A 7,130-nucleotide genomic window follows, 5' to 3' on the forward strand; every position below is an offset into this window, starting at 1 on the left:
GATGATCGACAACACCAGAACAAAGGTGATGAAGCCGCTTTGAGCAGCTCCCTGCAGAAGCGGAGCAGCCGCAGTGTGGATGTCCTGCAGGCTCCACCCCCCCCCCCCCCCCCCGATCTAAACTCTTTATTTCTCTAAATGTGGACCTGACCCAACAAACAGGGTAGCTGAGTGAATCCCGCTCGTTTCACGGTCCTCCGTGTCCGTGGAAGTATCACCGCCCGGGTCCCGCGGACACACTTCCTGCTCCCTCGCGCCCTGCTCCTCTTCTCCTCGCGGGCAGCCACGCGCCCGTCGCGTGCAGGAGTGCACGCGTCAGACAGTGTCGCGGGGGCTCTTGTAGCAGCGTGGACCCTGCGGGGCGTGGTTTGCTATCAACCCCCCCCCCCACCCCCAACAGCACAAGGAGTGAGTGCAGAAGGTGGGGTGAACTGTGGTCTCCAGTGGGTGAACCTAAGCAAAGTCTAAGCTAAGATCATTTTACTAGGCCTGTCTTTTAATCTGCACATTTTGAGTGGATTCATTGTGTTGTATATGAAATGAGACAGAATAAGTCAAAATGCGTGTTGTAATTTCCCAGAGCCAAAGGCAGCATCTGCAGATTTTTTTTAATATATATCTGAACAATCAGTCTAAAATCCAAAGATATTTAGTTTGCTATCACACATGACATACAAACACGGCAGTCCCTCATATTTGAGATGCTGGAACCAAATAACATTTTGCCTTTCTGCTTGAAAATTGACTGAATCCGTCAATCACTTATCAAAATAGTAGCTGATTAATTTTCTGTCAATGATACATTGATTAGTTGACTTGTCAGTTTAGCTCTAGGCTAATGCAGTGGTAGTAAAATCAGATTTTAAGTTATGTGACTGAGTTTAGCAGGGAGTCAACACACACAACCTCAGTGTGGAATAATCAAGTTCCGATCTCTGCAAGCAGTCTGAGTGATATTGCACACGTTTTATGATCATTAAAAGTTCTGCCTGAAAAACCATCACATAAATTTAGCATGAGCTCATCTGTCTGAAATATTTTTTTTCTCTGTGAACAGAGAACTAATGCATCAAGGAAGTAAGTAGCTTTGATTTAACCAGTCTCTGGCCTTGACGGAAATACATCTGGTCTGTTCCTGTCTTCCTCTCTCTGTCCACCTCCCGCCTCTCTTCAGTCTCCCCTGTGGTCCAGATGGGACTCTCTCTGCTCTCTGAGCAACAGCCATTGAGGCCTGGCTCTATTGTAACGTGAGAGGCTGCAGCAGGCACACGGGTAGGCAGGAAACACTGGGAGAGATAGATGGATGGGAGGGATGAGGTGGCCAGATTGGACTGGGAGACAAAGGCACCATGGCTGCCCGAGTGCCTCCCAGGCTGGTCGTGGAGTGGCCACTCCAAGCCTCCCTGGAGGCCGGCCCTTCTATGCCCTGCACACACACTGCTCCTCCACAGCACACAGCTGGCAGCAGGAGATGAGACAGGAGGTTGGATGGAGGTGGACAGCTGAGCCATGGAGATATATATTATGCTATAACCTGCATCTATAATGTAAACAGCTTATGTAACTAGTCATCCAAAGTTGCTAAAAATCCACTTATTTTCTTTTAGAGCTGAACCACTCAGATCTTTTGGCCAGCGTGACAACCACCAACCAGTTGGCAGTGTGGAAAAGTTGGCTGCAGTTTAACTTTTGGGCAATATTGCCCGTTGGCATACAATCACACGTTAACATTGCTGTGTCGCCCACCTATCACTGCGGCACAGCTGTCACTGCAGCTAGCAGTCTGTACCCCTGTAATCAGATATCTGCATATCTCCACTTTCACACAGGGAGTATGACAGTGTGGTTTCTAGTTGAACGTACTGGTAGAAGACGATTGTTGAAATCAGATTTTTTAATTTTTTTTTTTACTGCAGCAGGGAGAACGGAGGTGAGGTGGTGTTTGCGTGTAAATTAGGAGCTGGGGTGTGTTATCTGTCACAGCGTTACGTTGCTGAAAATGATCAACATTAGCATTTGGTGTTAATGACCACTGAGTCAGTTATGGTAGGAATGTGACAGGTGCAGTAACAACGTAATTTCATTTCACAGGGTGTGGGCTTGACATCGCTAACAGGAGTTATAGCAAGTAAATTGATGAAGTTGGTGTTTCATTCCCAGGGTGCAGTTTCTGAGGTTCCTCTATTCCAAGGGGAATTGAGAATGTGTGTGAGACCTGAAACTAGCTTCTGATACCACCTTTGCCTGAGACTTCTTGGATTCTGTGGTGACACCGGTGTGTGTGCCTGTTTCTTGAAGAGGCTGTGTGTCAGACAGTCTGCTCCGAAGCTGCATTTCATTTCAGGGAACTTGTATTGTATTGTAACTTTTTTTTTTTCAGGTCGAGATTCCAAAATGTCCATAAAATTGTCAGAAAAAAAACAAAATGGAAATCTGAACATCAACAATTCCAAGACAACCAGGGAAACTCCATCTGCTGAGGAAGATCGTGTGATATGTCTGACATCTCCAGAACTGCTACTTATTGAACCTTTGATGACAACTATCATCAATATAATTTATGCTTAAATGACATGTCATATAAAAATATGCTGTTTTTGGTGAACTTCATTCAAAATGCAGTACAAGTACCATGAGTGTAAACGTTTATTGTTAGACCCCAGTCCTTCTTAACTTCTAAGTACTAACAAGTATTAAACTAGTGATTCACTAGTTTGCACCTTTCAAACTTAAGAAAAGTCTTAGCCAGTAAACACTTGCATCATGTGTAAACTGGTTGCAAAACAACCATAGCACGTAACATCACAATCTGTAGCATGACTTCCAAAAATTACAGTTTCAGGAGGCCAAATGACATGAATACATTTAACTGAGCAGCTCACACTTGGTTTATGTTTAGTAACTTTGTGTCATTTACATTATCGTACATTGAGAAATATGTTGGTTTTTTTTCAGTAAAGTGGAGAATTATATGATTTTGCTAACCCATCTTACGTTATTAAGACATTTCACATAACAATATTGGAGCACTGTAATTTTGTTATTCCAAACATGTTGTGTTATTTTTGCGAATAATTTTGTAATTCAAAGTCTTACCAGTTTAAATCAACGTCAGGTCAGATGTGTCGACCATATTCCATATTACCTCTGTAACTCCTGACTCTATAGGGGTCACATGCTAGCAAGCTCATGTTAATTTAGTCATTTAGCTCAGTTACATTAGTCAACCAACAGTCATCTGACAGGTCCTGGGTAAGAATCAGTAAGAACTAACGTCTACATTTGAATCGCCTTGTTTTAATTTAGTGATGCACTTGCGAAACACCAGCTTGGTACTACCGGCTCCAGTACCTTAACTATGTCAGCTAGTGTCCAGGTCATGATCTGCTGGTGTGGTCCTCTTTGCCCCGTGCAGACAGACCAGAGCAAGAAGACAAGACGACATTTTGGACTGAGCACTCCCCTCAGCAGAACTGTGTTTCCTTCAGCTGTATCTCTTCTCGCAGCAGAGCCCACTTCCTTATAACCCTAAACCCTCTGACCACAGTCATCTCGCTCTTACTCAATCTTTATCTATTTATACAGCGCAGAGGGAAGAGAGAGTTAATGTAGGAAACTCACTCTTCTGTGTTTCTGTGAAAACAGAGAACAGGTGAAAGAAAAGGTCTGGCTGATTTATTGCTCTGTCCTATGCCATCTCTGACCACCCATACATGTGTTATTTCTTCTAAGGTGAAATATGTGTCTGGTGTTTAAGGAAAGCCTGGACCTGTGGTCTCAGGAGCTGCTAGATGCTGTCATAACACTTACAATATATTCTGTGTTTTTGAACAAAATTAAATGACTGAAACCCCCCCCCCCCAGTTATAGCGTCTTTTGCTGCTTTGGTGGGCTTTAATTAAATTTAAATACATTTTCTGATCATTTGGTAAAAGTCTTCCATCCATACTGAGTGCCAAAACAATAGAAAAACACTTAAATCTATTCTGTTCTAAGCCAAAAGCCTTTTACCATCTCTGCCAAGCTGCTTTCCATTGTCTTTGAAGTGTTATTTATTGTTTTAGCCCAAGTGTGAAGTTTGGAGTCCACCATTAAGTCCAGATTCTCAAAACTCACGAGCGAGAGCAGTGGGGCAGTGTCCGAAATAATTCACTCATTGTCTTATTCACTGTTTCACTGCACACTATTGTACAGGCAATTCTATGTAGAGGACAGGGACGTGCCCAGAGTTACATAAATTGAAGTCCATCCAAGAGACGCCCAAAATAAAGTTACTAGATTTTTTCAGTTATTTGGATTTTTTGTGGTTACATGCTCATTTATATTTCCTGCAAGCTCGCAGAACTTGCTGACTAATGCTTTAAAGGAAATTCCTCTGGAAATCAGTAAGTCAATATAACTAAACTAGATTTCAAATAACTGTCTCACGGGTTTATATTTATTTTCCCACATTACATTGTTCTGTTCAGGAACTTTCCGAGGAAACTTTGGACCTGTAAAATAAAGAGTTACTGTTTTAGTCATCGGTTTTATTCATCAAATGTGAAGGTCAAAATGCTGTTTCAAAATTATTTTCATGCTGCCAGGAATAAAACTGAGGTGGAGGAAATGCTGGATCTTATCTATTTTGCTGACCTTAATGTGGTCAAAATTTAAAGCTGCATTTGCTTTGTATTAACAATGGATCAAATGACTATGTGCTTGTAAAAGGTGTAGCTCATAGTTACAACTCCACTGATAATTATCACCCACCTCAGTTCCCATCAGCTCTGTGGAGGGTTTCAGCGTCTTTTAACTCATAGTTTTGGTTCACTCTCACCGCTCTCATCAGCGGTGTTTCCACAGCAGGCAGGTGTGTTCAGCAGAAACCAAAAAATATAACTTAACCATTACTTTATGTAAAAACACCAGAATCAGATGACATATATGTGTGTTTTTGATTGAATAATTTAATTTAATTTACAACCTTGAAACTCTCAAGGTTGTAAAACCTCTCAAATCCCTTCAAAAAATATCAGGGACATGTCCTCAGGGTTCTCAGTGGTACAGCTTATGTAGAGGGTCATGTAGTCTTACAGGTGGAAACATCAAAAAATAAATGAATAAAAACCAGGTCATTGACTTTTCTCCTGTGTCTTAGCTCCAAAGTGTGCACTACCTTTTTGATACACTGTGGGATAAATTGAGTCCATCCTATAAACCACGATCATTCTTATTAGACATCAGCACAACACAGCAAAATGGCAAATACATTATATAGTGGGATACATAGTACAGTATATTGTTTTTCTCCATTCACAACGCTTAACAATACTTTCATTTCCTTATTTATCCACTCGAGATCTTTAAAAAAAAAAAAAAAAAAAAAAAAAATCATTGTTTGAAAAATGTCAAACTGCGTCAGTCGTTCTGTTTCAAAGGGGCGGCTGAAGGTGTCTTGTCGTCCCTCACATGCAGATTTGCTGCTGTAAGCACGTTGAAGTGGTCAGGTGGATCATTGAGAGCCAGTGCTTTTAACTGATCACAACAACAAAGGTTCTCACGGCCCTAATCCTCTTTGGCTCTTATCTCTCACCCCTCCTCACCCGTCACCCATCTCATCGGCTCACGTAGGATCAGACCTACCAGCACAGACTTTCTCATGCCTTTCTCTTTTGGCATGCTCTTAATATCCCTATTACTTTCTCTTTCTCTTTACTCTTAGATTATCTGTCTCGCGCCATCATCATTCTCTCTCTCTCTGTCTTTTTTTTTTTGGTCTCTGTCTCTTTTCTGCTGGCTTCACTTTTACCAGTTTATCTGTTCTTTCACACCAAGGGCATCTGGGTCTTAAAGGACCCTCTTCACCCTTTGACTAACAAAGAGCTGAGTCACTTTTGAAATGAAGAGCAGGGTCTTTGAATGACACTTGCTAAGCCCCATTTGAAGAGAAGCTTCAGTCTCTTATCAACAATGGCTTCAGCCTTGTGTGTGGAGTATGATCAAACATAAGGCGGTTCATTCAGGATGGTGGGAAACTAAGCAGCAGCAGGAGAGAAAAAGCATTTGAATAACAACTTTTTTTCAGCTGTGGCATCTTTTAATCTTTGTGATGTAATTATTTTGAATCCTCCAAACCTGCTGTGTTTCATATTGCCACCAGTTTTTACTTCCTCTCTATGACGAGCTGCGCTATAGTTAGTCCCAGCCAGCACAGGTTAATATGGCCATTTACTTTGATATCAGCAGAATGAATCAACCTTTAAGGGCTATTAGTGTTATTAAAAATGCCCCAGAGGGAGCAGCTATGGCTTGTGTATTTCCAGGGTCTGTGTATGTGTTGCAGTTAGCTTTAGATTATTGGGGCTTATTGGAGTAACAAGCTAATGGAATTAAGGTGCTGGATTTCATGCGCCGTTGCCAAGATTCAGCATTAAAAGGATGTGTGCTGAATAAATAGTGCTTTAAGTAGATGAGATTCCGACACGGGAGAGATTCGCTTGTCAGAGCAGCATTGTTTGCTTGGCTCCTGAGCCAGTGAAACTGTCAAGTGTGTTGCTGGCCACAGATAGATGGATGGATGGAGGACTCAGAGAGTGGATTTCTCTTCTAAAAGAGCATTTTTAGAAGCTGAAGTTGACAAACTCTTCAAATGCTGAAAGGAAAAGAAACTTTCGTCTCATATCTAGTGTTCAGAAGGGAGACGCATGAAGCAGCTCTGAAAGGAACTGCTGGAAGCGCACCGAGAAACACCAACACCCTCTTGATGAAAAAGCAAGGATTTCTATACAGATCTATATTTGCCAGCTAATTACGTACATGAAAAGCAGAATCAAAATGAAATCCAAATATTTACCAAAATAAACTCATGTTTTGTTTCATTTCTCCATCAGCGGTGCCAGAACAGAGTCCTCTCCATTACAGATAATTCATCTGATGTTTGTGTTTGTTGGTGGATTAGCTGGGAGGCGTTGCTGTTGGCCCAGGCTGTAAAACGCTCTCATCTGTATTTTAATGGACTAAGAAGCAGTGGGAGGATGTGGCTCCGTGCCACAATTTCACAGTGAAAGAGGGGATCGTATGTAGCAGGTAATCTATTTGTGAAAGTGTTTTATCCGTATAAATGGAATTAGTGGCTGGTTTGACGACAT

This window comes from Trachinotus anak, unplaced genomic scaffold (genome assembly GCF_046630095.1).
Source record: "Trachinotus anak isolate AG129_WGS33_773 ecotype Australia unplaced genomic scaffold, CSIRO_AGI_Tana_v1 ptg000015l, whole genome shotgun sequence".
Taxonomy (NCBI): Eukaryota; Metazoa; Chordata; class Actinopteri; order Carangiformes; family Carangidae; genus Trachinotus; species Trachinotus anak.